Source organism: Poecile atricapillus, chromosome 1 (assembly GCF_030490865.1).
Source record: "Poecile atricapillus isolate bPoeAtr1 chromosome 1, bPoeAtr1.hap1, whole genome shotgun sequence".
NCBI classification, from domain to species: domain Eukaryota; kingdom Metazoa; phylum Chordata; class Aves; order Passeriformes; family Paridae; genus Poecile; species Poecile atricapillus.
The window spans coordinates 23,090,076-23,100,454 of NC_081249.1; the positions used below are offsets into that span (position 1 = coordinate 23,090,076).

At 36.8% G+C, this 10,379-nt stretch overlaps 1 long non-coding RNA gene across 1 annotated transcript; it reads left to right on the top strand.

Annotated features, from left to right (window-relative positions):
• The first annotated feature begins 2,486 nt into the window (after positions 1-2,486).
• Positions 2,487-6,602, top strand: LOC131574590 (uncharacterized). Its single transcript, XR_009276544.1, has 3 exons — positions 2,487-2,550; positions 3,244-3,318; positions 6,408-6,602. It is a non-coding gene; the product is annotated as an uncharacterized LOC131574590 (long non-coding RNA).
• The last annotated feature ends 3,777 nt before the right edge of the window (positions 6,603-10,379 follow it).

The following is a 10,379-nucleotide window of genomic DNA, read 5'->3' on the forward strand; positions in this document are numbered from 1 at the left end:
GACCAATGATGGTGATGTGTTAGTTTACTAATCAATAAGAGTTTCTCTTTTCTGTACTTTCACGTATCGGTCTATAAAAGAGTATCTGAGGTAATAAACCTTAGGCTCTCCCATTCAACTCACAAAAGAGTCTGTGTCGTTCTTCTTGCCGTTCCAACAGAGCGACAGTGAATGAGCTACAAATGGCAGAAGGAAAAAGGATCTTTGCCCGGTTAATGCAGATAATCACCAGTCTGGTGCTTTCAGTTCAGGTCTGTCTCTGTGATGACAGGCAAGTCATGTATGGAGGCTAGCTTTAGAGCAAGCTGCAGGCCCCATGGCCTGCCAGCCCTGCCTGAGAAGCTAGCCTGGGAAATTCATGGGAGGATTCAAAACAATCCTCAAAGACAGAAAACAGCCTGCAGGTGCTGTTTGTCTGTCCCCGTGTTTTCCTTGCAGGAGAAGGTCAGGGGGTGGTAAACCCCACTGACCAATGATGGTAATGTAGCACTTTACTAACCAATAAGAGTTTCCTTTCTGTACTCTCGACGAACTAGTCTATATAACATGGCTGTAGCAATAAACTAGAGATTCTCTCCTGTTCTGACTCCTTTGAGAGTCCGTGCCGTTCTTCCTGCCGTTCCCAATTAGAACGACAGTCATGTAAATGAACATTTTCTCAGATGCACACACTGTATGTTTTCCATGTTCTGAATACCACTGAGAATCAAATTAGCAGCCATGCTGAACTCCTAGTAGCAACAATTGCTATTTAGTACAGAATACTTTGGTAATGGGAAGTGCTGAAAGAATAATATAAAAATGAAAACATAGACATTTAAGCTTACTGAACAGCTTTGCTGCTAATGTTTTTGAGTCTTCATTGTTCATTAATTTTATCTGCATAGTCACTGTGAAAACTTTAGTAAATGTCTATGAAGCTGTGACATCACGGTAGAAATGTCCATAGTGATATCATGGTAGAAAATTCCACAAGATAATTATTAACTTTACAACTAATTTCTGAACAGTATGAAATAAAATAGGATAAGGGCCACACACACTGTGAGAAAAATGCAAAGTGGCTTGGAGTAACTCCTTTGAGTTATATTCTGACAGGAATAATGTGGAAGCTTTAATAAAAGTAAAATCTGGAATTAAACTTCATTGAAGACACTTTGGATACCATTTCATGTTTCAAACTAAAAGAATCTACAGTGACAACTGGTGTGAGTCTAATTTTACATTTCAAGATAAAAGTTTTGTTCCATTTTTGTGGAGTTATTCTTCATTCTATCATCATATTAACAATGGCCAAATAGTACTGGCAAGCATTTTCTGTGTTTGGGGTGAATAACTGAGGAGCAGAGAAGAACGCCAAAAAGTCTTGTGTTCTGCTTCACTATGTAAAAAAGACCTCACTGCAAGTATTCCACTCACCGCTGAGAAATACTATGGACTACATTTTCTAGAGAGTCTGCAGCCTTAGTGAGTATTTCTGGGTTTTGTCATTGTCATTCTAACCTTACTAAGATCACAATTAACCTTTAAAGCAACATTTTTACAGTGCAATACTTTGCATAAACTTTGATTAAATTTCCTGTGTAAAACACAGCCCAAACTGTTAATCAGTTTTATGTCAGACACCAATGAGTCAAAATTTCAAGTGCTGCATTATTCTTGTTACTGGCACAAGTAAGAAGCATACTATGTGTCTTAGGTGTTTGTGTCTGGATATTCTTCATGAATACTTAAAAAAATAAAAGGATATTCTGTCTAAAGTACCAGATAAAGTGTAGCTGTTGAGAGTGTTGTGGTAATAGGATGTTTAATCATAATTTTCAGTGTATGATTACCAAGAATTCCCTCTACAAAGATTCCACACATTCAATGATGTAATGCAACCCCTGGATTGAAGCTCTGATGTTGATGAAATTTCCTGATTAATCTTAGATAATTTTAACAGTATAGGGAATTTAGCATAAATCAAAAAACTGACACCACCATCAAAATTTTCATCTGCGGTTTTGGTAGAATCCAAAATCTAGATGAAGAATTCTAACTGTGCTTTAATGTGAAAACATGTAAGAATGTATACATGAACTAGTTGCCTCACCTCAAATTCTTGCCAATGGAGATATGTGCTTCAACTCCAGTTGCCTCATCTGTATTTCATGCTATTTCCAATGCCCTGCACTACCTTGCCAGCCTCCAGTTACTGCCTTGGAGGGCATGGATCCCTTGTAAATAATATGCTGTATCTGAGCACTACATGCCTCCTACACCTGTAAATATATATATATATATATATATATGTATGAATATTTATAAACCAATATAATTTCAAGCAGGAGACAAATGTTTACCCTACTTGTCTAAAAAGCACATATATAAAGAGATTTATATACAGTTGCCAGATACATGGGATACATCATAAAGATGTTCTTCTCTTTCATCTCTGCTGAGCAATCTCCCCTTGACTTTTTTTGTTGTTCCTTCTTTGAAACAGAACCCTTTATTACAAGCTATTTGTCATGAAGCAGTTCTGCACTGGTCTGACCCCTGCAAAAGGTAAATCTTCAGTAACTTTTAGGTTTACTGGCTACCTTTGTAATTTATATGATCAAGTAAAGTTCATAGCATTTGTTTTTAAGGAATCTTTCAACCTTAAATATTTCCTAGACTGTGTACATAAAGAATTCAGAAAATTCATCATAAACAGTGAAGCTCTGAGTTATATAGTTCATACCAAACCCACAGCCATAAAATCTTTATGCTGCAGAACTGCATATTCTGTTGAAAAATTCCACATTTTACAAAGTAAAGCTATTATAGAAATGTTTCAGAGAGTTTTGCTCTGAATACAGTCATCTGTAAAACTAGTCTGCTTCACACAAAATTTATTCACATCTCCAGGCCTACAAGGGGGAAAAAAAAAAACATAAATTAGATTTTCTGTACACCATGATGCTCAAATCTCTTGAGCTTATATTTATGAATGTTATGGGCATAGACCAAACTTCTCTGCATTCTGTTCAAGGACAGGATTGCATCCTATTCAAGGACAGCCTTGATGTGCCTGAGGTAGTGTTCATCTTCTCCTCCCTGCTTTGTGTCCTCCTCAATAGTCTTGTGTCAGGCCAATTGTCTGACAGAGCAGACAAGGGTAAGAGTAAAAAAAAGAACTGGAGCTGAAAAGGCAGGCATTCTTATTAAACACTACGCAGCAACACATTTTTTTATTTTATTTTTTTCTCCCCCCAGAAACTCAGGAAACCAAGAGATGAGGTCTACATAGAGGTCTGACACCTCCTTTATCATTCTCTCCTTGAAAATGACGTAAAAAATCAGTTACAGTGAGTGTATGTAAGGGGAATTTTGAAATGCACTAGCTTCTTTTCAAGTGTTAATGGTGGTGTTTCACTTCTGTATTGTATGTTAGCAAGGCATAGCTATTTTATGCATGTTGGTTTGTTTGTTGTTTTGTTTTGTTTCCCAGAAAGCTGTAGCAAGTTCTGGGCAAGTATAAAGCAAGTAAATTACAGATTAAAAACCACTTACATAAAATTTAATCAAAATATTTGGTAATGCTATTATGTTCTTGTGTTCCTTTTAAAACTCAATGTGAAAATTAAATCCACTCATATTGCCCCATTTTGATAGTAGAGGAAACATACTAGGAGAGATTATAAATTGGAGTCACAATTTACTGAAGAAATCTTGATAAACACAACAATATTAATAAAAGATTGAACAACAGAGAGGATGGTTTAGAGATAAAAAGGGTGTTCCCTACTGAAATATATCACCTGTGCCACATGGGTCCCCTGGGAACAAAGAGAAATTGGCAGCAGGGTCCCTCACTACAGGGTCCCTCCCCTACTATGGGGCTCCGGAGAACAATGGAAGGAAACAATGAACAAGGAAGAATGTTGCAAATGAGTTTCCATGATTTAACACCTTCCTCTAGTCAGGAAACCAGAGAAAACAGGGGCAAAGAGAACCTGGAAAGCTATTCCCTCTGAGAGGAGTCCTGCTGCCGAACTGCTCACCCAGCTGGGGCTCTCCGATCTCAGGCTGGGCTTGTGGAACAGTGGCGATCTGGGGACTTGCAGGGTGATGTTTGTGCTATAGAATAAACACTGCCAGGACTGCACTCTAATCCCTGTACCCAGAGCAGTTACACAGCAAAATGAGATGCTCAGGATCTCCAGAAGTTCTGATGTTTGTCTTCAGGAGCAAACCCGATGGGTGAAGCCTTGCTTCAAGGGACATAGCCAGACATAAGCTTCTGATGGGAAATAGAGAATAAAATATTTGTTTTTCTTTGTTTCCATGCACACAACCCTTGCTCTTGCTTTATTTCACTGCCTTTATCCTGAATCATGATGTTTTTTCTGTCTTATTTTCTCCTCCACTTTGTCCTGCTGAGAAAGGGGAGTAATAGAATGGTTTAGTGAGCACCTGGCATCCAGCATCTGTCAACCTACGACAGAAGAATCCCTGCATCTCAAAAGCATTGCTGTAATCATTCCAGATATGTGGTGTCTGAAATTAAGACCTTGAGCATTTTCTGTATTTATATGATTGTCGTTCAAGTTATATTGCTGTTGCAAGGCAAAAATAAATTCACGTTAAGTTTTATAAATCAGATTGAATCTGAAAGTTAGAGAGGGGAAGTATGGTTTTCCCTCTCAACTCTCATGTTTATATATAAACCTAAACCAAATATGACAAAAATCACAAATAAAGACTTCTTTTGCTGATGACCTTTTACACCAAGTAATTGGTTTAGACAAGTACATAAAACAAGACAGAGCTGGAATTTGTTACACAAGATCATGCACCTACAACATTTTTCAAAGATTTTAGTGTTTAGGACTGTCTTCCTATACCAGGTGACCTTATATGAACTTTCATTGCAATCCATTGTTAGTTTAGAAAGCTGTGCTGAAGTGACTTGATTATAAATTACAGTTTAAAATAATTCATGAGAGCCATATTTCTGAAAGAATTTTCTGACTGTCAAAACAGGTCCCCCAGGGAACTTTGATGCAGTTGTTAATATTAATAGCACTATACCTACCATATAGCACCTACCCTTCTGGGTTATGTGCTAGCTGAAATATCAAGGTCCTACTACAACATAAAAATGTGGTATGAGACATACGTGTAATTATGCAAAACCCTGTGACATATAAAGGCTTGAAAGAAAGATGAGGCACAACTCAAAATAAGGCCAGACAGAAATAGTGGTTAGAATTGATCTATAACATTTCTTTACCATTTATTAAAAAGGCCTGTCCTTCAGCTGTCAGACTGGCCCTGAGGGTCCTCAACATCTTCTCACAGGCCTGTTTAGGAGCCAGAAGCTAAAAAAAAGTGAACAAGCAAGCAAACAAAAAACCAAATATAAATAACATTATTTCCATTTGTCATCAAACAGTAAGCCTATTTAAGTTTCCAAATCAATCTGCAAATGGAAAATAGTGAACTACAAAAGATTTTATCAGAAGGTTTACTCACTTTTCCAGTTCTTCGTATCTGCACAGCAAATCAAATATTCCACATTAGTTATATCAGAAAAAATTATTCTGACTCTTAAACATTTAGTGAAATTCTGTAGTCTGTATGGTGCAGATGCCCATTTTAGGCAATCAAATGTCCTCTTCCGATTTTTTCAAATTTATCTATAATGAATAGTATCTGTGGTCAAGATGTATGTGATTACCCAAATGAACTACACTAAGAGATGTGGCCTGTAGCAACCTTAGAACAGAGGATGTTAGCCACTCACAACTCAGTGTTTTCTGAAGAGACATCTTTATTCTGTTAAAATTCACATCATTCACAAGAATAAGAATGGAGAGACTTGAAAAATCTTAGTCCTGTAAGCCATTGGTTCAGTAATCTTTACAAGAGACAGAGTGGTTCTGAATAGCAATCTTCTAATAAGGTAAACCAACAATTAAATATATTATATTCCCCTAGTCATGTGGAAGTCCGGCTCGGTTTATGTTAGTCTCTTTTATTTTTACTCAGTTTCCTTTTCCCTTTAATTAACAAGTATTACTCACAATTTAAGGTAATATGTTTTCTCTCACTTTTACTCTTTTTCCTTTAAGGAGTGAGTTTAAAGAATTTGTTGAAATAGCAATTTACCTCTCTCCTTATCATGTAAACTGCTGTAATCTATCACTGTGACTGTTTATCCTGCAATAACAATTACACCTTTATTCAATCCATCTTTTCCAAGTATCATTTAAGAGATATTGCAAAAAATCTACTCAGACTGGTCCTTAGGCTTACGGCAGGAAGAGCCAGAACACACGGGTTACTTTATATCTTCAAGTAAGAGAGGGTTTCCCCCTGTGACTGGAACTGTTTTCTGATTTTATGTTGACTATTATGTTCTGTTTCTCCCTTAGCAATTGAGAAATTATTAACGCATCTGGAGGAAGCAAGTGAAGGAGTCATGATCAAGTTTCCTGCTATTTCATTCCAGAAGAATTTCTTCCATCAGCATTTTGAGAATGGGTTGGAGAAAAAGCATCAGCTTCCAACACATAAATGTTGGACGAAACTGTCCTGAGCTACTGTTAGTCTTTGCATTTTCTGTAGTAAAGTATAGGTAAGGTCTACCACAATGATCAAAGGTCAAAAGAACTTTGAATGAGACACTTTCTGCCTTGGGACAAAATTTTGTGAGCAATCCTGTATTGCAACTTGTTAGCAATATCTTAAAAAGAGAGAGAAATACCCTCTAACAATTTTTTTTCCTAGGATAATTGACTTTCTTACTCCTTAAAAGGTACGTGGAAAAAACCGGTCATATTGCAACAACAATTCAATAAGGATAAATACTGAACATGAGCTATTTCCACTATTCATTACCCCTATTTCATTATTTAATTCTTAGTGGGAAGATTCATAGTAGAAATTCAAAAGGAAGACAAGCAGAATTCAACAGATAAAATGAGGCACAAGCTAGTATACTGAAAACTGGTTAGAGATTTTAAAGTAAAAAAATTCACTTTGACTGTAATTTATTCATGAAAAGACTCAGCAGTCAACTTTGGTCATCTCTCATTATATTTTTCTTGTGAGATGTTTCTTCCATTTGATTATCTGCTCATTCAATCAACATACCTAAACATGCCTGGGAGATATTCTCTGCTCAAAACCTTGCATCTTGACAAGGTGCGATATTTCACCCTTTTTCTCTGAAAATATAATAAAGGAAATCATCTATAAATGAAAGATTATTAAGATCAATCTATCTACATTGCAGAAATTCTGTAAGGCTTTGTATCTTTTTTCACAGGCCTGATTAGTTATGTTTTTTTTTCCTTTAATGCATTCATCTCTCAACCAGTCCCTCATATTGTAACCCAAGATGATACATCCAAGAAAAGACGGGGTCCTGTGCTATTATCAGATTGTCATGGGGTTACTTTACCTTTAAGGAAGTTAAAGTTGCTGGGGATTGAGTCTTTTCTCCTGACCAATTATCGGTCATTACTGGGGATTGACAGCAATTTTAGCCATTGGAAAGGGAGATCAACTTGTGAACCCTACCTTAAGATGTAAAGTCAGGGCACTTAAGTTATCTTTGTTTCCTGGCTGTGAAAGGTGACAGAGCTCCGGCCTCTCACTCTCTGCCCGGCCATGCAGCCGGGCGGGGGCCGGGCTGGGCCTGCCGCGTCTCCCGGCCGGGAGATGGGGCCTGCGGGGTCTGCCCCGGGCCCTGGCCGGGCCGGGCTGGTTCCTGGCTCGGCTGCAGTGACAGAGTTCACTGGGGACTGCCGAGTAAAGAAGGAGAAAAAACTCTGGACCTGCAGCAGGCCAAAACAGCAACTACTCTCTCCAGAGCAGCCATGGGGAATTTTCCATCGCAGACGGCTCTAGTTCCTGCACCGCCGAGGCCACAGAACTATCTACAAAAACTTGGGCAAGATTTTAACTCTTTCATTACCCAGATGAGACTTGCGGATTAATCTTTTTATCCAGAGAGAGAAAAGGAGAGTGATCAACATGAAAAGAGACTTTATAAACTACCAGTGACAAGAAAGAAAAGAAGCTTCAGGAAAGGTAGAGAATTAAGAAGATGCTTTAATTAAAATGAAATATTTTTCTGTTAAAACTATGGAGATGGACAATGAAGTCCTGAAAAGAACTCCTTTAATTCATGATAGAGTATGGGGACGAATAGAGTGTTCAAAGTGTAAAATTTGAGTAAAAAGTAGAGTGATTGTGATATAGTAAAGTGCTGGAAACAGTAAAGCGGAAATTGGAAGCCTTGGGGGGAGGCAATGAGAAAAACTGTTTTCTGGTGAAGCTCACGGAAACAGATGAAGAAGACTTTTGCTTTTGAATAACTCATCCTTAAAATGCCATCCCTAGACTCATGACCCATACACACCTCAGAGTGATGTGGAATGGGAGGAGTGGGCTCTGATAACAGCAGCTCTGGGCAGCTGATATCAGGGAAAAGGAAAACTATAACAAAAATAGTTTTCTTGTGAGAAACTCCATAAATTAACAGAAAGAAACTTCTGTTTCTCTACAAAGACTGGTGAAAAGACTGTAGAAGGAATTGGGACTGTTTAAACCATCAAAGTTCTAAAGTTTTTGTTTCTGTTGTCATGTGAACAAAGGAATGGTAGGTAGTAAGAGATGAAAAGGTTTTTCTGGAAGTTAATTCTGGTGTTCTTATTATTGTAGTTTGTCAATAAACTTTCTTTATTCCTTTTAAGTTTTATGCCTGTTTTGCTCTTGTTCTAATCCATATCTCACAGCAAGAAATAAGTAATTTTTTTCCTTTTGTTAGTTACTGGTTTAAAACCACGACACAGATGAATAACTAACAGATAGGGATTTTAACTGAAGGATTCACTTTGGCCTTTTTTCACTGCTAGCCTGGCATCCATTCATGAAAGCAATCTTGAAGGTGACAATCAGGAAGAGTGGAATGAAAGGAGTTGAGGATACATCCATCTTTCAGATTTTGGTAGAATATGACACAGGAAAGTCCTACAGTGTGGACAGCGAGGCTAAATATGTAAGTACATCTTCAGGACAAGGTCCTACAGCTGAAGTTTAGGGAGTATTCTTCAGGAACAGCTTCTTCTATACCTATCCTACACCATACAAGAGAAATGCACAAATTCTAGTTAAGAAACTATTTTGCCATACAAAGAAACACTGCAGAGGAGCAGATCTAGAGGTTAATTTACAGGCATTACAGAGGTGTAATACAGGTGAAAGAAGCGTAGGAAGTGTTCTCACATTTTTTTTCTGTATCTCTGTGCACAGTTCAAAAACAATAATGTTTTTCCATTTCTACTTCTAAGTTTCATAATTTTACTTATGAATTTTACTAAGTTTACTTCTAAGAGTTACACAATGATTATGATCTCTGGCTTGGAAGCTGGTACCATAGAGCTTCTCCTACCCACTCCTCCGGTAACCAGCGCCCAGTCCAGTGGAAAATAAAACAGGAGAACTTCCCCCTCACTGGGATGCAATGTTCCCTGGAATTTCTTTGTTGTTGTGTTTTCCATTTGAACCTTCAGTACCTGATGGTTCTGATTCTAGTTGCCATAATAATTGAAATCTTATTCACATTTTGTTCCCTATTGTTTTTGAAAGGACTCCATCTGTTAGCATTTCAGAGGTAAAAAATTCATTTTGATGCCTTTAGAGAGCAGACAATATGGATCTCCAGAGTACTAAAATATAAGGGGAGTAAATTTTTTTCTGTGCTTCATATTCTGTTGTCCACATAATTTGCAATTTTTGGTAGATTAGAAGAAAAAAAAAAAAAGATGGATAAAAAAATGCCAAAACCTATTGTGTAGAAATAAAACAGACCAAAATACATGTATATGTGAACAAATAACATTTTTAGACAGCTGAGAATAACATCATGCACTTTACTGTTTGGCCAGGCAGAAATAAAAAAGAAAAATCTTCTACCCTTCTAGCTGTACAAATATCAGACTAATAATTTTTTCACATAGGAATTTGGTATCTTACTATGTTAATTTATGGAACACAAGACACCAAAATACTGCAGATGATTATTAGGACACATTTTTGTATGACAATTGTTTTGATGCCACTGAAACTGTTTCTGTGAAAAATTCAGTACATATATATATATATATATATATATATATATACACACACACACATACATACATGATTGTTGATCCAATGTTCTGTGAGTAAGAACATAATAAAAGATAGAGTTGTTTCAGATGTTGAAAGATTATTATGCTAGTAGCAGAAAAAAATTAGCAAAGTATGAGTAATATTTTAACTATTAAAATGAAATATAGCAGATTTTAAAATATATTTATAATAATAATAATAATACAATAATACACTATTTTCAT